Source organism: Mustela nivalis, assembly GCF_964662115.1.
Source record: "Mustela nivalis genome assembly, chromosome: 20".
Taxonomy (NCBI): Eukaryota; Metazoa; Chordata; class Mammalia; order Carnivora; family Mustelidae; genus Mustela; species Mustela nivalis.
The window spans coordinates 8,792,039-8,813,661 of record NC_139039.1 but is presented as its reverse complement, the minus strand read 5'-3'; the positions used below and the strand labels follow the sequence as shown (position 1 = coordinate 8,813,661).

The window sequence follows — 21,623 nt, the reverse complement described above, 5'->3', positions numbered from 1 at the left end:
CTGACATCCTCTGCGTGCACCCAGCACCCCGGCTCCAGCAGTCACTGGGTGCTCACGATGACAGTCTGTCTGCTTCCCTGCCCCCTCCCACACAGCACCAGTGTGTGGTGGTGACCTTGGTCCCCCTCACCCGTCACATCACAGGACCCACTGCGGACGAGATCAGCAGATCCACTCCTCACAACCACTCAGGCACTCTGCTGGATTCTCAATGCCGGGACCTCCCCGCTCCAGCTTCCAGCACCTTCTGTCCTGCTGCTGCTTTCCCTGCAGCACAGCCTCCTCGACACCATGACTCCCGGGGCATCAGTCCCGTGGCAGGAGCACACTCAGGTGTTCAGAAGCCCCTGCTTTTGCCTCGCAGGCCCTGCTGATTCTGATAGGCACACACTCGGAGCAGCCCCACCATTCCGCCACGGGTGGGAACGCACCCTTCGTTTGCCGGCCTCTCGGCGTGGCTTCTGAGAGCAGCAGCCACAGAATGGCCAGGCCCCCCACAATGGCTGCTCCATTCTCTGTTGATAACGCAAGGGAAGGAATGCGGAATTTTCTCCAAACTTCTCCAAGGCCTCAGGGAAACTCCCATGGGTCTTCCAACACCCCCACAGAGAGGTGACTCGGCATCCCTTCCACTGACACCTCCTGTGGCTGTGTCACCAGCTCATGCTTGAGAGGGAGACAGTGTAGGCACTCCTGGATGACCACAGAGACAGCAGCCAAAGGTGCACCCACAGCAGGGCCCCAAACTTGACCCCAGAGCCCACCTTAAACCATACGGAAGTTCTCACCAGCCTTAGTTCCTCATAGGGGAGGCTGATGGTCAAGAATGTCATGGCTCAGCAGCCCAGAGGACCACTCCCTCCCACTGGTCACCTCCCCAGGGCCCCAGAGAAATAATGAAGGCAGGCACCTCCCTTACTCCCTGACCTTCCACTTCCCAAGCTGTCACAGACCAAAATGCCTTCCAGTTGGTCTCCCTGAGGATCCACGAAGCTACTCACAGCAAGTTGTCTCCAAGTAGACAATGACACATCAATTTAATACTCGTGTCTTCGATCCCATCTGGCCAGAGTACTCTTGCTCTGCAGCCCAGCCTACCTGGTCCCAGGTGTGTTCAGTCTAGGGAAACACATGTCCTGGGGCTCAGAGGCTGGCTCCGCTGCTCACTGGCTGTGTGACCTGGGACAAGTTACCTAATCTCTCTGTGCCTCGGTGTCCTCATCTATAAAATGGGAATAATGACAGTATTTACTTCCTGGGGATGTTCAGAGGATCCTAGCAGCGTCTGACACATAATATATGCTCTGTATGTCAGCCCTCATCATCATAATCACTATTAAGTGCTTGTTGGGAACCCTTGCTTCTGGCTTTCTTGAAATGGATCATTTTTTTCTCTGCTTCCAAATCAAGCTTCCCCACCTCCTCATTTACGAAGAAGTCAGTTCTCAAAGTCCAAATCATTTCTCAAAACTAAAATACGACTTCTCTTTCTCTTTCTCCAGCTCTCTTCCCTCCCACAGGCCGGCCTCATCCGTTTATGGTATTTTATGGCTCTCAAGACATTGGATTTTCTCCCGCAAAGGCAACAAGATATCCTTTGTTCATCCATGAGTTTGTATTAATAGTCGCTGCCAGTTTACAAAGCTCTTTCACTTACACCATACCATCAATCCTTTATGGAGGCCCTAGAAATGGGAAGCTGTTGGCCTGAGGTCCTTTCCTTCTGCGTTGATGGCTTGTGAGAGCCAGGCCTGCCACTGGGCTCCTGCCCTGCCGGGGTCTCCAATTCCGTGTGTTCCAAACCTCACCCGCCTCCACAGAGGCACAGGGGTCCGCAGGCCTGAGAACAAACCCAGGGAGGTCCTCCCCTCCAACACATTGAGGGGTCCTGCCAACTGCCTGCCAGAAGACTCCTAACCAAAAATGATGGCAGAGAGGAATCTGGGTCAATGCAAAAAATGTCTGTGACGTGTTGTTGATTTTTAAAATCGGTTCAGAAATATTGTGCACAACAGGACTTGATTTCCATAGAGAAACAAACACACAAAGAAGCTGGAAGGATATGTACATAGGGTGTTGACAATGGTAGAGATGGCAGAAAATAAGATCATTTTCTAATTTTTCCACAAAATGCATTAATGCATTATTGCATGTATAACTTAGACAAATTAAGACTCAGCGAAATGGACACAGTTGCACGAATGCTTTGCTGTCCCCCTGTGATGCCCCAGGGTTAGAGATTTCTCCTCACTTAGGAGAGATGGTCCCGCAGGAGGCACCTCACCTCTCCACAGGCTCTCTCCCAGATCCCACCAACATTCCCCCCATTTCCAGGAAAGCCTTGGTTTGTTCCTCCCCAGCAATGGGACACCAGGGATGGGCAGCAACATCCTCAGAGGGAAGAGAAAGCGCCATCCCCTTCATCACCACCACTAACCCGGGCAAAGCACTGCACATTGTCTCATATCATCTGCCCCACAGCCTGTGAGGTAAGTCAGCATAGCCTCTCTATGCCACAGATGAGGAAACCGAGACCCAGAAAACAGAAAGAGTCTGCATGAGATCCCACAACGGGAAGGACCGGGCATCTATAGAGCCCAGGATTCCTGGCACTACGTCTGCCTAACTCATACCAGATCCCTTTGGCATACTGGATGGCCCAGGCTCTTGTGGCGGGGCCTGGAGGAGCCATATTAGACCTCCTGTTGCCCAAAACGTTCTCTCTCAGGAGCTTCACAGCCCCTACCTGACCTCGGAACTTCCTGCCTGTAGTCACTCCTGAGCCACGTGACCGCAGAAAACCCCGGCTGTATCTGTTGGTCGGGGCGACCATGACAACGCACCACAGGCAGGGTGGCTGATACAAGGGGAAGGTACTGCCTCATGGGTCGGAGGCCATGACTTCAGGATCAAAGAGGCCGTTTCTTCGGAGGCCTCTGTCCTTGGCTTGTAGATGGCATCTTCTCCCCTTGTCTTCACATGTTCTCTGTGCATCCATCTGTGATTGAATTTCCTCTTCTTCTAAGGATACCAGTCATACAGGATTGGAGCCTCCCCTCAACTGACCCCATTTTAATGACCTCATTAAAGATCCTATCTCCAAATAGTCATGTTCTGTGGTACCAAAAGTTAGGATTTCAACCTGTGAATTTATGGGGGACACAGTTCATCCCATAATACCAGGTAGAGTCCCCCTTGACTGGGAAAGTTTCCCCAAACCTCTTCTGTTGGCACCAGCAGGGATTGGATGCCCACTTATACTAGTAATCCCATGAGTGCTGAGAGGGATAAGGTCCCAAGAGGCAGCTGGGGAGAAAAAGTACAACGACAGGTCCTCGGGACTGGGGACAGGACATGCAACACGAGGGAGCTGGGAAGATGGGGGCTGAGCCAGGTCACCCACAGGCTGGTGTGAAATGACGAAGCTGGCCCAGAGCCTCTGATGGCCCACGAGTCCATGGAGACAGTCATCCCAAGTGAGGCAGGTGTATCATAAAACAATTTAGTCTATAAAGGAGATTTATTATAGGACAATGGCTTTCCTAGAAAGAAAAACTATTCCAAAGCTCGGGGACTCTGGGCAAGTTGAGTAAGAGAAGACTAGACCACGTGGTTTCTAGCTTCCCTTCCGGCTTGAAAGTTTTCAGATTCAAGACCATGTTTCTTCCTGATGATTTTGCTGGAACTGCTGACATTTTGCCTGAAAGTGGCACAGAGTAGGCGCTCAGATGAGTCCAGCTTCCTTCTTCCATCTGTTGCCTTCCATTCCCATGGCTGTCCTCGGTGTCCAATTCCTCGTCCTGGATTAAACAACAGAAGACAGAGAAAGAGCAGGGGCTTTCAGAAAAGCCCCAACAGCAGGTACCAGAAAAGACAAACCTAAACAGAAAAGAAAGTAATACCACACTCACTGAACAGGTCGAGATGCCTGTCCACTTGCAGAGAACCTGGGCCAGACCCTTCTGAAGACAACAGAGTAGCTATATGGGGGACAGGAAAGTCCGTGTGCTCCCGGCCCCAAGGACCCAGCAAAAACTTCCCGTTGCTCCCCCAGGTCCAGGGCAAAGGCTCTGTTTCTCTGTAGAGCCTGACAAAGCTGTGTCCCTCAGCTCACGAGGCCTGGGGCAGAAAAAGGCAGGGTGAGATCAGAGGCCTAGCAGATCCCAACGGTGATCCTGAGAGAGCCAATCTCTTCTCCATGTTCAGCAGCCCATTAGTCTCCCCAGTGAGCATGTGGGCTCCTCTCATACTTCAGCAGAAGCCTTCTCTGTGCCAAGGGGCACAGGGAGAAAGACAGCTCACCACTCGCCCAGTGAATCAGAGTTTTTGTCCCCCCCTCACCTGGCTGAGCCCTCAACACACACCTTCAGAGCCGGGGATCAAGGGGTTGGAGGGGCAGGTGGTGCCCAGTAGGGCACTGAGGAGGGGCCTCAGCTACCATGGCTGCTGACATGAGCTGGGCGCAGGGAATGGTGAGAAGAGAGACAGACCCCAGGGGTCAAACCCCGATTCTCACACTCCAGGTAAACGTGGTACATCTTTCTGAGAACCTGATGACTGGGTGCTTTCATCTTCAAAGCTTGTTTCCTTACATCATCTAATTTGAGTCTCACTGTGATCCTATGAGATACTCAAGGCAATTATGGTTCCCATTTTACAGATCTGGAAATCAAGATACGTGTCCTGCGAGGGACCACACAACTCACACAGAACAGAGCTGACACCAGAGCCCATGGCTTTGGGGGCCCAGTGTGCCCTTCCCACTCCTCTAAGGGGCTCCACTCTAAACCCTGGGAAGATAAAACTAATAAGCAGTCAGAAGCCCTGAGTAAAGGAGTGCCCTGTGCTTGCTTTCAGAGGCACCCTGGAGCATTCCAGGAGCCATATCCCACCCCGTTCCCTCTGAAGCCAGGTAAGGTAGCACAGAAAAAGCAGTAGAGTGACCATCACCCAGACCCAGGCTCCAGTACCAGCACTCACTAGCAGGGGACCTAGGACAAGCCAGTGACCTCCCCTAAGCTTCGGTTTCCCTGGAGACTGTGTGAGAGGTAGTGTGATTCCCAGGCCAGAGCCTCTGTGTCAAAGTAAATGCTGCCTGCGTGAGCTGGGTGATGAGGGGGGACACAGATCCCTGGGGAGCAAACACAGGTTCTCCCTCCAGGGGAACGTGATGACAGGGCATTTTCATCCTCAAGGCATTTTTCAGAGTTTGGCTTTGAATTGAGTTGCCACTTCTTCAATGTGTGACCTTGGGCAAATCACTTAACCTCTCTAAACTTCAGATTCTTCAGTTATATAATATGAACAACTGTTAGCACCTAGGCACATGTGTCTAGGTCCAGGGCTTGACAGCAATAAGCTCACTGAATCCTCCCCACAACGCTGGTGAGAGTGTGTTTGCCCATTTTACAGATGAGGGGAGAAAAGACTTGCCCAAGGTCACACAACCTGTCAATGACAGCGTGAATTCAAACCCAGATCAGCAGGACTCCCAGACCCCCATCCCTTACCTTCATGGATACTGAAAGACGGTGCCAGGCATTACAGACACCGAGCAGGCCTCCACTGAGTGGCAGCTGCCGTTGCATGATGAGTGTTGAGGTGCTGTTTAACCTGTGAACCACTTGGCTGCCTGGTACCTGCAGTGACTCTTCAGGAGACCCCAGAAGAGAGGGTGAAGTGACGGCCACGGGAGGGGCTGCCCCTCAGTACATGGTGTTCCCCCCTGGGCATAAGCACTGGACCTTGGGCATCTCGGCATCTCCCACCATGACTAGCCCCTGTGTCATGGTCCCCTCCTTGTCCTTGTCAACCACTGTCCTTTAGGCATTCACATCCTGTGCTCCATCCCATGAAGTCTTGGGCCCCAGTTCCAGTGTCTCTCCACCCAAAATGCCGCCATCATCCACAGTGACATCCATCTCTTCTTTGGATGACCCAATCTCCAACCCGCCCTTTAGTTCTTTGACTCTGTGGTGGTGACCTTTACACCCACTCCTCTTCGGCCATTCCTTTCCAAGGCAACATCCCTGATGTCATAAATTCACAGCCTGTTCTCCTGACCACCTTCTCAGTGACCCCTCCCAAAGCCTCTGGATCTTTGACCCCAACAAACTCATCAGTCCATAATCACATTGACTCTATTTTCTCCTGTGAGCCCCTTCTGTCTTCATGTTCTCTTTCCAACCCCGATCCCGTGGCCGTCACTTCACCCTCTCTTGCCAACATGCTTAACTGGCACATCTTGGCTTTATCCAAGGTCCTTGCGTGCACAACTGGCCAGACTCCAAGCCAGAGAACCCAAATGTCTGGCCCCACGATTGCCACAATGGAACCACCAAACACAGATGGAGGAACTCCTACAGGGGTATAAACTGGCTTCTCATGTTGCCCTTCAGGCAAAATAGAAAATCTTACCATGGCCTTCAAGGCCTTGCACAGTTGAAACCTACTTCTCCAGCCACATCTCATTAATCCATCCAGCAGACAATTACTGAGCAACTACCCTGTACCTACCAGGCACTGTGCCCCTCCCACTTGACCTCTATCATCAGCCATGATAGCCTTCTTCCAGTTGCTGAAATGTGATCCTTCTCACCCTAGGTTCTATCTGTTTAGATGATTCTTTCATCTACCTCGCCTGACCAACACCTTCTCATTCCCTCTGCCGGGTCTCAGTTTAAATATGGCTTCCTCTGAGCAGCCTTTGTTGACCCCCTACCCTAGATTCTGTGGCTCTGCCAGTGTGCACAAACACCACTATCCATTCCTCATCACAGCACTTTTTAAAAAAATTTTTATTTAAATTCAATTTAGTTAATGTGTAGTATATTATTAGCTTCAAGGTTAGAATTTGGTGATTCATCAGTTGCATGTAACACCCAGTGCTCATTCCATCAAGTGTCCTCCTAAATGTCCATCACCCAGTGACCCCATCCCTCACCCACCTCCCCTCCAGCAACCCTCAGTGTGTCTCCTAGAGTTAAGACATTCTTACGGTTTTCCTCCCTATTTTCACCTTATTTTATTTTTCTTTCCCTTCCCCTATGTTCATTTGTTTTGTTTCTTAAATTCCACATATGAGTGAAATTGTATGGTATTTGTCTTTCTCTGGATGACTTATTTCACTTAGCATAATGCCCTCTAGTTCTATCTATGTTGTTGCAAATGGCAAGATTTCATTCTTTTTGATGGCTGAGTAGTATTCCATGGTGTGTGTGTGTGTGTGTGTGTGTGTGTGTGTGTGTGTGTACTACATCTTCTTTATCCATTCATCTGCTGTTGGACATCTGGGCTCTTTCCATAGTTTGGTTATTGTGGCTATTGTTGGTATAAACATTGGGGTGCAGGTGCCCCTTTGAATCACTGTTTGTATTCTTTGGATAAATACCCAGTAGAGCAATTGCTGGATTGCAGGGTAGCTCTATTTTTAACTTTTTGAGGAGCCTCCATACCATTTTCCAGAGTGGCTGCACCAGCTTGCATTCCCACCAACAGTCTTCATTACATCCCTTTTGATAAGATGCATTCAAGTGTGATCTGAATTGCTCACTGTTGTATCACCAAGTCTTAATAAATGTTTCTTTTTCTTTCAAAGAAAGGAGGGACATGTGGCAGATTTTAATAAATATCTACAAAAATGAAGACTTTGCTGTGAAATCGCTATACCTGCATTTTGGGCCACCTATTTGTCCCTGGGGTTGGTTTGCCAGATCTAACTAGGCTGCTGGTCAATGCTAACCCAGTGTGTCCCTTCATCTGTACCCTTTACAAAGGAGGACCACTTCTCTGTCCCCCAAAAGAAGTCCAAAATCTTTCGAGGCCCATCTGAGAAGAATGTATGGAAGTTCTACTCCCACATCTGCTAGGGTCCCTATTGGGCCTTGATTTGGAGACCAACCCCTGCCCCAAGGACAAGATACCAGAGCATCCCTACTTTGGCCTTGGCCTTCTCTTTCAAGAAAGCTAAAGCTAAAGATAAGCCCTATGGGGTCCACCCATCCTGTCTCAGCCTCTCTCCTACTCTCCCTGCCCATGAACTTCTGCTCAGCAGTCTGGTTTCCACGCTGCCTCCTTGTTCTCTCTCAAGCACAGTTACTCATGCTTGTCCCCCACCCCACCATTTTGTAATGACAAAAGTGCGAGGCAAAAGGTCAGTCAGGAGCACTGACATGGTAAAGTGCCAGCCTGGGACTTGTGAGATTTGCTTGCTTAGCCCTTAATATTTCTGCTTCATTTTCTTCTATGAAAATGAAGGTAAGATTACCTACCTCATGCCGCTGTAGTAAGGGGATGGAGTGAGGTATGTGAGACTCTTTGCATAGTATTCTGTAGATGTGAGACAGTACAAGCCATATTCTTCATCATCCTTCCCCATCCTTCCCAGCCCATTCTTAGTGAGGTCTCCCCAAATCACCATGGCCCACCCCAATTATCACTGTTGTCTAGGGGTCTTTTCTTATCCATTGGGATTGGGAGGAGTGTTTAGTAAAGGTGTTTAGTCATATGTTAGATGTTCTGAGAAGTGGGGATAATAATGGTACCTACCTTAAAAGCTGTTGTTTTGAGGATTAAATAAATTAATATGTTATATATAGGAAAAGGAATTAATCCATATGTATAGGAATTAATGCCTATCAAACTAATTTAAAATTTTTAAGAATTGTAGAATAGTATAACCAGCAGTCATGGAGCCCAGAGTTGACAGTCATTCGGCTCTTGGTCCCCTCCAGCCTGGCCCCACCTGCTGGTATCAGCTCCCAATCTTCTTTGCCAGGTGGGTGATCTTATCCTACTGAGTTACTGATTGACCCAATGTGGTGCCAACCTCACAAACCAAATCATTTCACCTTCCCATCTGGACAACACCAGGGTCTCCATTTCACAGGCAAGGAAAGTGAGGAGCCCAAATGACAAGAAACCGAGTCAGGATCCCCTGAACAGAAAGTGGCAGAGCAAGGATCCTGCAGGTGCCCGACTCCTGCAGCCCCACACTCCCCACCCCTGCCCCACTCCCACCCAGCCAGTGTGGCTGTGTCCCGACCCCCCAAGCTTCTAAAGAACTGGTCCTATATCATCTCTTTTTACCTTCTCCGGGTCTTTCCCTGTTCCCCACCCCGTAAATAATAATAGCTTTCCTAACCCCCAACAAGAACAGGCACTGACTAAATAGTTGCTGAATTGAACTAAATTCAACTTGTCCAGGCCACAATCTTCCTCATCACTACCCTCCTCACACACAGATGCTACATGAGGCGTTTACACAGCTCCAGGTTCAGGAGAAGATCCACCATATGTAAGTTCTGGCAGATCTAGAAGGAGCTTTCAGACAGTACTTCTGGGAAAGGAGCAGGTAGGAGTTGACTGAGCATCTCTGGAAACTTTCTCCAGATGGCCTCTTGTCCCCCACCCCCATCCCACACACACCCACTTTCACTCAGATGAAGTATGCTTAGTTCAGATCAAGGATTTCAGCCATATGATATCCAAGATCTATAAAGAACTCCTCAAATTCAACACTCAAAAAACAGATAATCATGTCAAAAAATGGGCAGAAGACATGAACAGACACTTCTTCAAAGAAGACATACAAACGCCTAACAGACACATGAAAAAATGTTCATCATTATTAGCCATCAGGGAGATTCAAATCAAAACCACATTGAGATACCACCTTACACCACTTAGAATGACCAGAATCAACAAGACAATAAACAACAAGTGTTGGAGAGGATGTGGAGAAAGGGGAACCCTCTTACACCATTGGTGGGAATGCAAGTTGGTACAGCTACTTTGGAAAACAGTGTGTAGATTCCTTAAGAAATTAAAAATAGAGCTACCCTATGACCCTGAAGTTGCACTACTGGGTATTTGCCCCAAAGATACAGATGTAGTGAAAAGAACCCCAATGTTCATAGCAGCAGTGGCCACCGTCGTCAAACTGTGGAAAGAGCCAAGATGCCCTTCAACGGATGAATGGATAAAGAAGATGTGGTCCATATATACAATGGAATATTATGCCTCCATCAGAAAAGATGAATACCCAACTTTGGTATCAACATGGGTGTAACTGGAAGAGATTATGCTGAGTGAAATAAGTCAAGCAGAGAGAGTGGATTATCATATGGTTTCTCTTATTTGTGGAGCATAAGGAATAATACGGAGGACATTGGGAGAAGGAGCGGAGAAGGGGGTTGGGGGAAATAGGCGGGATAGATGAACCATGAGAGACTGTGGACACTGAGAAATAAGCTGAGGGTTTTGGAGGGGAGAGATGTGGGGGTTGGGTGAGCCTGGTGGTGGGTATTAAGGAGGGCACATATTGCATGGAGCACTTGGTGTGATGCTTAAATAATAATTCTTGGAACACTGAAAAAATAAAATAAAGTTAAAAAAAAAGAAGAAGAAGGATTTCACCCATAAATCTGTCATGGGCAGGGAGGAGTTTTATTGAACAATTACAGAGCACCTCAGAAACGGCAGTCACCTGCAAGAGGAGGAAAGCTCTCACCCTGCCCATCTTACTTAACTCCAGGCTCTGGAACCGTCAGAACTCGAGCCAGCAGAGCCAGAGAGCTGCCTTTCATGTGGGACATCCTTGAGGCCCTGCTAGGTGGGGCTGACCCTGGGGGTGCTTTGCAGCCTCCTCCAGTGGAGGGGAGGGTGGTGTAGCTTTCGGAAGACCCTCCAAAAGCAAGGGATGTCCCTTCACCCCCTTGATCCTTGGAAGAAGGAGCCCACCCTACCCTGTAACCTGGGAATCCGGTCCTTCCAGGCAAGGTTCAGGAGCATTTGCCCCTGGAGCTTCCTTAGAGGAGGGTCTAAGAGAGCTTCTACAAGAACTCAGAAAGTGGGCCTGGTAACAGAGTACGAGTCATCAGCATGGGAACTAACCTGCTCCTGTATCCCTAAAGTTTACAAAACACCTGCCATCCATTATCTGGTTAGCCCTGATGCCCCAGCAATCCAATGAGGTCAGAAGGTCAAGTGTGATACCCCTATTCTTCACCTGATTTCCATGAGATGAGGTGAACCGTCCAGGATCGCACCATCGGTTAATGACATAGATTAGCTCAGGCCATCTGAAATTGCCAGGAAAGGCAGGGGGACCACAGGTCTTCTCCTTCCTCTGAATTCAGAGAGCAAAGACAGGTCTTACCCTGGCAAAGCCCCACTCCCACCCCCGGCAATGGGAGCCAGTGAGTCTGTGGCAGGTCAAAGCCAGCCAAGCCAGGGGTCCCAACATGGACTCGGGGAGGGGAAGAGATCTATCTCCACCATGGTCCTTCCTCATCCTCCACTCCTCTCAGTGCTCCAGGACCTAGGGGTCAGCTGGTCAGCCTCAGGAAGCTCTCCCATGACCGCTGAGTGAGGAAGTGAGTGAAGAGAGCAATGCCACTCCCCATCCCAGCTCCAGGGTACCTGCCCCACTGGGGGCTGCCCCTGTCCTCCCCACAGAGACAAGCTCTCTTCACATGGCTTCAGGTTCCACCTGTGTCCACCAGGTTGTGGCCCTGCGTGTCCGTCTTGGCCCCATCCCTAAGCTCCAGGACCCTTCTCTAAGGCCAGTGGGACATTTACATGTGGCTGATTGGTCTCACTGCCATCTACGTGCCTAAAATCAGAGTCATCCTAGTTCCCCTCAGGCCCCTCCTTGTCTCCGCTTTCCCTCGCTCTCATTCTCTCTCCTGGAGCTCTGCACCTGGGCTCATCTCCAGATCCCCTCTGCCCCCTTTGCCCGAGCAGCGAAGGTTCCATCCATTATTAACCAGCGTTAAATCGCATCACACTCTACCAGAGGTTCAAGGTGACCTCCAGAGAGAGCACTGTTGTTCACCTCGTGGGCAAAAGCAGGGAGGCCCAGCATATTTGCCACAGAGTAAGTTTCTCCCTCTCCCTTTCCTGTGGCGCTGATTCTAAACTTGAGCTTTGCGGGGTTCGGTGGGGACTCTTTCCCACACAACTGGGCACACAAACTCTCCCTGTACCAGAAACTCGGAATGTTGAGTTCTTAACCCCAGGCTGCCTGCCTGGAAAAGAAGGCAGGAAACAAACGGAAGGGGCAGGTGTTGTGTATAGGGACTAACTTCACCCTGTCTGGCTTCTTCCCATTTTTAACTGTGTCTGCTGGTTTTCCATTTTTAAACCTGCCTGACCCCATTCATTTCTGCAACCTTCCTCCCTGACAGGTCCTGAAAAACACGCTCTGAAATATGAACACAGAGATCTTGGTCCAGAGCAGTGCAATTCAGGAAGCAGGGCCCGGCCCTTGCTGCCCTACAGAGTAGGCAACTGGTGTGATTGCAAGGGATTAGAATCATGAGTCCTTGCCTCAAAAAGCCATTGCCTCTCTTCTCTTCATTGACAGATGAAAAGCCCAGCTCTATATGACCAGGGATGAGGCTACAAAAGCAAATACATCCAAGAGAACTAAATATTGGCTCCAATTCACACTAGCGTGTAAATGACTGCTAGCAGATCCTTTCCTGATGAGGGGAGCACCAAAGGGAGGTGGAGGTCTCCTTACAAAGGAAGAGAAAGAGCAGCCAGACTCAAAGCTTTGAGGTGCTTCTCCCAGTGGAGAAAACACTGGACCAGAGTCAGAACTAAGAATTCTAGTCCCAGCTCTGCCTATAGTTCACCCGGTGACTTTAGGAATATTGATCTACCTCTCAAAGCCTCAATTTACAAATCTATAAAATGGGTTAATTGAACAGGCCTATCTCTAAAGTCCTGTCAAGGTTTGGCAAACTGCTATTCGATTATTTCAGTTTTGCCTCCAGCCTACTCCATTCACATCCTTAACGCAGCTGGGGACATATAACAACTATTTGTCTTGATCAGGTCTAAAAATTCCCATTGTCCAAACCACAAGTCAAACAATGCCTTCCAGGTACAGCCAGAAACCAAGGTCATCGTGACCTTGAGAAACACAATGAGAACTAGGAGACTGAATCTTGATGTACTTACAACCCTTTAGAATAACAGGAGTTGAGGCTCCATCAGCCAGGAAATGAGACCCCGCCATGGTGCAAATGAAGTAATGATTACCCCTCAGATCTGCAGAGCGATTTACCACCAACCGTCTTCTTTCCTGCCCGCTGTCTAGTTTGATTCTCTCTAGAACTGCGTGAGGTGCACAGGGCAAGATTCATCACCCCATTTTATAGATTGAGAAACCCAGTCTCTGGCATGGAAGGGGCAGCCAGGACTCAGACCACGTGATTCCTCTCCTTCCACGCAGCCCGCCTCCCATTCCACCGCCATCCCACTGCTTCCTGCCTTTTCTGTGCTCCACCTCTAGTTCCAGATCCGAAAGGGAGCTCATAAAAGGCAAAGGGCAATAAATTCTGGAGAGAGACCCAGGGAAGCTGTCAAGACAGAGGAACTCCGGTGCCCTGGCAAGTTCTGTCTCCCCTTCCCTCAAGCCACCCAGGGCTGGGGAGCCAGAAACCAACCCACCACCTCCTGCTTCTTGCTGCCTGGGGCTGGCTCAGCTCACATTCCCATGACCTGGGCTAGCTGGTGGCATCCGACGGCAAGGTGCTTCCCTCTCCTGCGGCGTGCTCTCCGGTGAGCTCTGCCCAGCCAAGGCCAGGTTTACTCGGGGATAATTGCAAAGCAGGAGGCTCCTGCCCGTGACTAATCAAGCAAGTAAGACAGAGGTTAAGAACAAACCCAACCAGGAAGGGGGGTGGCGGGGGGGGAGAAAGAGAGAAAGAAAACTCAAGAGAGAGAAAGAAAGAAAGCCGCTTTAATAATAGGGTAATTGCCCTGTTTAGGATTACAATCTGCCAGCATTTCACTAAACTTTATGACACATGATGACAAGTTAATAAGCCAGATACCTCACTGTGTGCGTTAAACAGATGCCCCAGCCTCCTTGTGCAGGGAGGTAACCCCCACGGCACACACACCACCCCAACACACACACAAAACAACAAGGTGTGGGGGGAGGGGGCCGAGAAGGTGGGGAAACTGGTTATTTCTGTTGTCAAAATGGCCCCAGCAATAAATCACCATTAATAATACTGTCATCTATCAAAGAGGAGCTCCGGTTGCCAAGGCCTTTGAAGTGGCAGCACCTATAATTTCCCACCTATAAAAGGTACCTTTGTGCATATGTCATGCTGGAAGCTGACAGAGCAAGAAGCCGGGCAGTTCCTAATTTCCCCACGCCCAGCCCCATAGGGAGCCCATGAAGCACCCCACTCACTCCTGCTCCACCGTCGCCTGGGGGCCAGGCCTGTCTCCACTCACTCCACCTCAGGTCTGAAAGGCAGACAGGCTGCCAGGCCTCCAGCTGCCAGCAGGACTGGCAGGCTGGTGAGGGAGAGGAGGCAGGGGAGGCGCACAGGGAGAGGGCTCACGTCCAGGCAGATCCGGGAGCTTCCAGCACCACCTACAATCTAGCCTTTTGGGTAACTGAGGAGTGACATCCACCAGCTTCCTGGCAGGACCAACCCCCAAGAAGGAAGACCTGGGTGAGCCTGAGGGCTAAGGCAGTGCCCCTCACAGGCTGGACCCTGTCATCAGAGTCACCAGAGAGAGGAATGGCCCCCGAGGGCTTCCTCAGACATAACTAGATAAGACTCTCTGTGGGGGGAGGGGGTCTGGGCATGGACTCGGCATCTTTAACAGGTTCCCCTAGAAGGGTGTCTCAGACACACACAGGTGGGAGAAGCACTGGTCCATAAGCCCTTCCCCTCTGCCAGAGAGGAACCGGGGAGCCTTGGAAGGGCAGCCATTGCTGCCACTCCGGGTCTCAGGAGGAAGATGGCGAAACCCGAGTTAGTCAGCCATGGCTGCCAGAACCAGCTACCACAGGCGGAGTGGCTTGAACAACTGAGATGTCTCACAGTTCTGGAGCCTAGAAGTCCAGGAGCAAAGTGCCAGCAGGGCTGTTTCCTCTGAGACTCTGGGTTTGGCTTAGAGATGGCCATCTTCTCCCCACGTCTTCACATGATCTGTCCTGGGGACCTGTCTGGGCCCAATTTTTCTCTTCTTACAAGGACACAAATCAAACTGGATTAGGGCCTACCTTCCTGACCGCATTTTCAGTTAATTCCCTCTTTAAAGATACTATCTCCAAATACAGTCTCCTGAGGTACTAGGGGTTAGGACTTGGACAGATGAATTCGGCAGGGAAGGCGGGGGGGATACAATCCAATACATAACAGAGCCCTAAAACTCAACATAGGGATGAGCCCCCCAGTTTGGAACAAAGACCCTAAAAGCCACCAATCCACTGGCAACATCTGAAACTGAGATCAATCTTCTGAATTGATTGAACCCACCCTTCTCATGTCCCCTTCACCTCGCAGGTGACTTGTCCCTAGATTTCAATAAACCCCACATGTCCATATCTTATGCAAGGGGAGAAAATCCCAGAATGAAGTCCGCTTCAATGTGACTTAGATTGAGACCCCAAGGTGTCTCTAAATGTGGACATTTACAGGCACCTGGTTGGCTCAGTCTGTGGAGCGTGTGACTCTTGGTTTCAGCTCAGGTCCTGATCTCAGGGTTATGAGATCGAGCCCTGCATCCAGCTCTATTCTGGGCATGGAGCCTGCTTAAGATTGTCTCTCCCTCGAAGCTAGCAAGGCCTGTTGGGTCAAAGTTTGTTTGTGTGGCCCCAGCCAACATTTGCTTGCTAAGCATTTATTCTTTCTGAAGTTTTTCTTATGAATTTCCTTCCTTCCCTTTAAAGCCCCAGACACCTACCTTCTTTTCCTCAGTCCAGAATAACATTTCGCCTGGCTGTCTTTGGAAGCTCTCATGTTTATACTAATTCTCTGTGCATTTATAATTAAATTTTATTTTCTCCCATCTAAAAAAAACCTCTCTCCTTCTCCTTCTGCGCCCCCCCACCCTCTCTGTCCCTCTCTAATAAACATTCATTCATTCATTCATTTAATTAAAAAATAAAGGTGGACATTTACTGAGCACGTACTATAAGCCCAACACCACTGTAGGAACCGACATCATTTCCAACTCCCTATGAGATTAACTACAAACAAGATGCTCAATTGGCCAAGGTCAACAGTTACAACAGCCCAGCATGGCCCGGCCCCCAAGTCTTCGTGACTCCAAATCCCAGTCTTCATGCTTCTTGCTTCTCCACATCCTCTTCCCACGTGTAGCTCCTGGATTGTCACTGTGGGGCTGCCACCTTTGAGGATCTGCTGAGCTGCTAGGAGTTAAGCCCTGGGCATTGAACATTTTATAGGGGATTTAAAGCTACTTTTATCTGCAGGACATTTTCCTGAAATTGTGCCCTTTATGTTGATGTGCTTTACATAAGCGCAGATGTAGTTGATCGACACCTACACCAACGCTTGCTGTGTGTTTGTTTTGTGAAGCAGCTGGGGCTTGAGTTCCTGGGAGCTGCACACCAGACCAGGGCCGCCCTCCACCCATGGTTTCCCCTTCCACTCTTGGTCCTTTCCTTCCTCATTTTCCACATGAACAAATGGAAGTCTTAAGCTAAGTTATTTCTATGACCCCTTCCTTCACTAGCACTTCTGACTCCTCGGGAAGCTCTCGAGAGGAGAAGGAATGGTGACAGTCTGTCTAAGTGGTCCTTCTGCTCTTTCCTGAAGAGCTAAAATAATTAATGCCAAAGTCTCTCTGTGGCCAGAGGCAAAGCGAGGCACTTCAGAGCTTCCCACGTATCAGTACAAGAAGCTCCTAGAGCCTGCCATCACCAGGAAAGTCTGTCCAGGCTGGGACACCCTTGCCGGCACCCCAGCCCCCCAACTCCAATCCAGCTCTGCCTGAGACCCTCCAGCATCCTTCAACTTCTGCACCAGCCTTGCATTTCCTTAGTCACACAGTCCCTGAGGAATCTCTGGAAACCCACAGACACTGCCTCCGTGAGCGCTGAGCAAGCCCCTCATATGATCTTCTGAGCCTCAGTTTCTTCTTCTTTAACATGAGAGGTTTGGGTCCCAAAGTTCTTAGGGCGCTTTTGGCCTTGAGTCTGTCTCCCCCACCTCCGAACTTCCCCTCACGAAGGAACCACACACGGGTGATAGCGCACAGCCATCCTCACACACATACACACTGACACTCACACACACTCACACACTCAGACACGCAGGGGCTGCTTCTGTCCCCCTCCCCCTTGCTCCCTTTCCACAGCTCTGCCCTCTCGCCCCCACCACAGACAAGCTCTTCTTGGCTTCCAGAAGCAGCTCCCAGGAATGGAATGGCCCAGCAGTGGCTCCTGAGAGGACAGCTTCTTGGCAGAGATGGGGGTGGGTGGGGTAAAGCAAATTTTTTCCTTTGAGGCCCAAAGGCTGTCAACCCTCTTCAGCTGCCCTGGGGCCTGTCAGCCACAGAGCAAGATTTATGACCTGGGCAGCTTTGATCCAGGCCTCTGATAAACATCAGGCCCAGCTCGATGGGAATGCAGCCTCCCAGAGAAGCAGAGCCCAGGAGGGGGTGCCCAGGGACAGGTGGGGCCTCAAAGTCCTGTCACCAAACAGAGACCCCCATTCTGGGGAGAAGGGTGTAGCCCCTGTAGGGTCCAGGGCCTCTACAGCCATAGCCAACGCTGTGAAGAGCCTGTCCAAGTCTCAACCAGGAAGCGGGAGGCGCTGGCCTGGTCCTCCAAAATTCCCTCACACTTGCTCACCTGTCCTTCCACACGCGTTACCCGTGCTCCTCCAGACATAAATAGGCCAGGGAGAGAGAACGAACCAGATAAGATTTGAACTGAGAAAGACAAGTTTGGCCCAGCAGGCCCTATGGGCTTTGTTGTTCCCGTTCTTGTTGTCGATACTGTTGTTCTTAGTGATGATGGGGTTGGTGAGCAGCTGGATTGTGTTTCACCCCAGCCTCCCTTCAGAAAGGACACGAGGCCAGGACAACCTGCGCGTGGTCTCAGAAACCCCTTGGCCCTTCCCCTTGCCCTGGACTTGGCCCCTCGGTGGGACAGGGAATCCATATACCGTCAAGGGACACCCTCAGCTTTGCCGGTGAAAGTGAGCTCCCTGCAACAGAGCCACGTCCAAGTCTCTGGAGGAGCCAGAGAGTGTCATCAGGATGCCTCTCAGACTTCAAGTGTCAGCCCCCTCCACAAAACCATTCCCATCCAGGAAGCAGCCTCTGCCGCCGAGCACCCTAGAGGAATGTTGACAAAGTCGGTGGGGCCTTCCAGGGGGCCGCGGGTGACCCAGGCATCGGGAGACACCCGGGGAGACTCACTGCCCCTCCCCATGCCCAACAAACCAGGCTGCAGCCCGAGCACGCAGGAATAAATACATATTTGCCGAGCACCAAATTGGGTGTAATGACCCTGGCCTGTCTCACAGGGTCATCTTGAGAAATAGCTGATGTCAGACGATGAGTGTGAGCAGCTGTTCTCCATTTGCACTCAACAAGAGGAACGGGCCTTAAATTACAGCAGGAGGGATTAAGGTTAAACATTAAGAACAGCTTCCTGGCGAGGAGGGTCGTGAAACTCTGTAATGTGTTACCCAGGGACTGCATAGACATTCTTTTTTCAATAAGACTTTAAAGCAGGAGGCTGGTGATCTGCCCAGGCAGTTTTATTAGGGACTTTATTAGGTCATCTGGCCCATCGTCCTGAAGACAAGGGCCTGGACTAAACACCCACCAAGCAAGACGTCTCTGGACACAGGACAGCCTCAACTGCTCCTAATAATCCAGAGTGGTTCTGAACCTCTTCTTGCTGCCCCACAAGGTAAGAAGAGGATCCAGAGGCCGCCCTCCAGGGCTTGCCCTCTGGGACTTACTCCCAGCGCTTACTCTGACAGCAGTGGTCTCCATTAACAATGAGGGGGAAGTGGGGTGACTTCCGAACCCTCTGAGACCAAGACCGATATTTACCAGCCAGCACCAAGAGAAGCCCCTGTGCCCCCAGGGACAGAGAAGTCATAAAATCATAACATTTTACTGCCAGGGGAAAAATGTACCCACTTCACAGATGGGGAGACTGAGACCTAGAAATGGGCAGCACCTTCACACAATTTCTTTGAACCTGAGTTGGGGCTGGAACTACCTGGTGAGGATTCTGGTTTTGTCACCAACCAGCAGTGCGAGCTCAAGCCTTCAGTAGCCTCATCTACAGGATGGGATTGTGGTAAACAGTAAATGGAACACGCAGGGCGACATCATTAATCCTAGAACGCTCTGGATCAAAGGTGACTGCTTTCACTATTATAACTCTCAATTTGTGACCCTTTCTGTTACTCTAGCTGCCTTTACTGTCGACCTCTAACCTGTAGGTGATTCTCCCAAGTTTCCAGATTTACAGAAAAATAAAATGTTTGATCTTTAAGACCAGGGAAGGTATGTAATTAGCTTTAGTCATCCTGTTACCCAAATCCGCTCATTCTGCCGATGAAGAGATAGAGGGTGCCCACAGGCCCTCAGAGAAAGACAGGCAAGAACGTGCTAGAAGGGGTCGGGAGGGGAAGGGAGCGTGAGAGTAAGCTTGGGGACCTCCCGGTGCTTGCAAATCCCACCTGTTCCCTGGACCTGGCTTTGAGTTTCAACTTGGAATTCTGGGTAGCTTCTTAGTAGCCTCCCTTCCACAGCCCCCAGTTACCTGATCCAGGGGTCAGCACCCTGAGGGTCCCATAAAACTACTGGCTGACTTGATGAACCCAGTGTGGGGTTGGCTGACACCAGGGTGGGCAGGAGGTATGCCAAGGCTGGACCTTCTGAGCCCTTCCCTCTGGAGCCCTTCTGCCTCTGACCTGCCCCAGCCCCCACCCTAACCCCCCTCCTTCCCACACCCCTCTCAGATGCACCCTAAGATCCATCTCTACCCAAGGCAAGAGCCACTAAAAGACACACAGGACATCTGGGGAGCTCCTCTTGTTTGTAAATCTCCATGTAAGCAAATATGTGATTTGATCACCCACAAAGCATCCTGCTAGAAAGTGATCATCACCCACCTTTCAAGATAAGATACGGAGGGTCAGAGAGATTCACCAAGTAGTCCTGATCACACAAGGAGCAAAAGCAGCAAATCTAGGGATTAAGCCCCAGCCTTCGGGTTCTGAAGCCAGCCCTCCTTGCCGGCGAAAGCTACTCCCAGCTCAGACCTGGGTCTCCACATCACGTCCTTCTTTCTGAATGTTTCTTTTTTTTTTTTTTAAGATTTTATTTATTTATTTGACAGAGAGAGAGAAATCACAAGTAGGCAGAGAGGCAGGCGGAGAGAGAGAGGAGGAAGCAGGCTCCCCGATGAGCAGAGAGCCCGATGCGGGGCTTGATCCCAGGACCCTGAGATCATGACCTGAGCCGAAGGCAGCGGCTTAATCCACTGAGCCACCCAGGTGCCCCTTTCTGAATGTTTCTAACATGGCTTACCACTTTCAATGCCAAAGCCTTCACCTTGCCCTGGGATGGAGTCCCCTTCTTGGTGAAATCCCATGTCCTCTATTCGCCAGGTCCTGGAGGAGTTCCATGATGAATAACAAACACCCCCGCAGTCACTTGCCTGTCTGGACATTCAGGTTTTCAGATTCACTGGGAGCCTCCCGCCTTTCTGGAAGGTCTGTCTCCTCCCTCTGTTACCTGGGTGTTATCACACCTGCCACCAGCCACGTCCTTCGGGTTATCTGCTGTGCCCAAAGGATCCCCTCCCAAAACCCACTCATCCCAGAATGCTTTGCTTGCCTGCTGTTGACCTTTGCCAGGTGCCCCCCAGCCATGCCCAGACTAAGCTACTGAAACCAGACCTTCTGGAAACGCCCCAGAAAGAACCGTGGTAGCCAGAGCGGGTAGAAGAACAGATTCCAGAGTCAGACAGACTAGCTGGGAGTTCTTGGGCAAGTCCCTTCTCTGTGCCTTGGGCTTCTGTCCACAAAACAGAAATGTGAGTACCAACCTGGGAGGTTTATCATGAGAAGGAAAGACACTGATGTTTGTAAGCTGTTAGAAGGGACCCTGGCCTGAGATTTGAGCAGCATGAACATTAGCAAACAAAAGCAAATGCCCATAGCCTGAACTTTTAAAATCACAGACCAGGATCCTAGACCCAGGCTTGAGGCATCTCAAGGCTGGAAGGAGCCATCTCCCTTCCAATGACAAGGGTCCTTATGACCATGGTACCCAAGGGTGAAATCAACCTTCGGAATAACCATAAAGACAGGGAGCTCATCACCTTACCGCAGACCCTCCCAGCACTGAGCAATTTCAACTCGATTTTTTGTTTTGTTTTGTTTTCAGCCTGAGCTAAAAGCAGCCTGTCTAGGGCTTCTACCCACTGGCCTGATCCCCGAGCCTGCTCCCTTCCACATGACAGCCCGGCCTCACAATCCCTTCTCACTCACACACCCCCACCCTCACTCTGGGCACCCTCAGCTGTGCACCTTGATTTACGGGCCATTCCCAGGCTGGTAGGTAATGCTAACCAGCCTGGCACAGTCCTGCCTGCCTCCCGCACCTTTCCTCTCCGGAGCCCCCAGGCAGCATACCAGCACGCACACCCGTGCTGACAGCTCCGGGGGCAGCTCAGCCAGGCACCATGTGGCCCAGAGCCAAGTGGGTGGTTCCCAGAGACAAAGTAGAGAGTGTAGGTTCTGAGAAAAGCCTCCAGACACATGTCCAAAGACAGGCAAGGCAGAGGCCTTTCCAGAATCTGC

At 50.6% G+C, this 21,623-nt stretch overlaps 1 long non-coding RNA gene across 1 annotated transcript; it reads right to left on the bottom strand.

Moving 5' to 3' along the window:
- Positions 1-3,501: 3,501 nt before the first annotated feature.
- On the bottom strand, positions 3,502-20,503 carry LOC309855110. Its single transcript, XR_014306626.1, has 2 exons — positions 20,347-20,503; positions 3,502-3,800 (listed from the first exon to the last, which is right to left on the bottom strand). It is a non-coding gene; the product is annotated as an uncharacterized lncRNA (long non-coding RNA).
- Between the last annotated feature and the right edge of the window lie 1,120 nt (positions 20,504-21,623).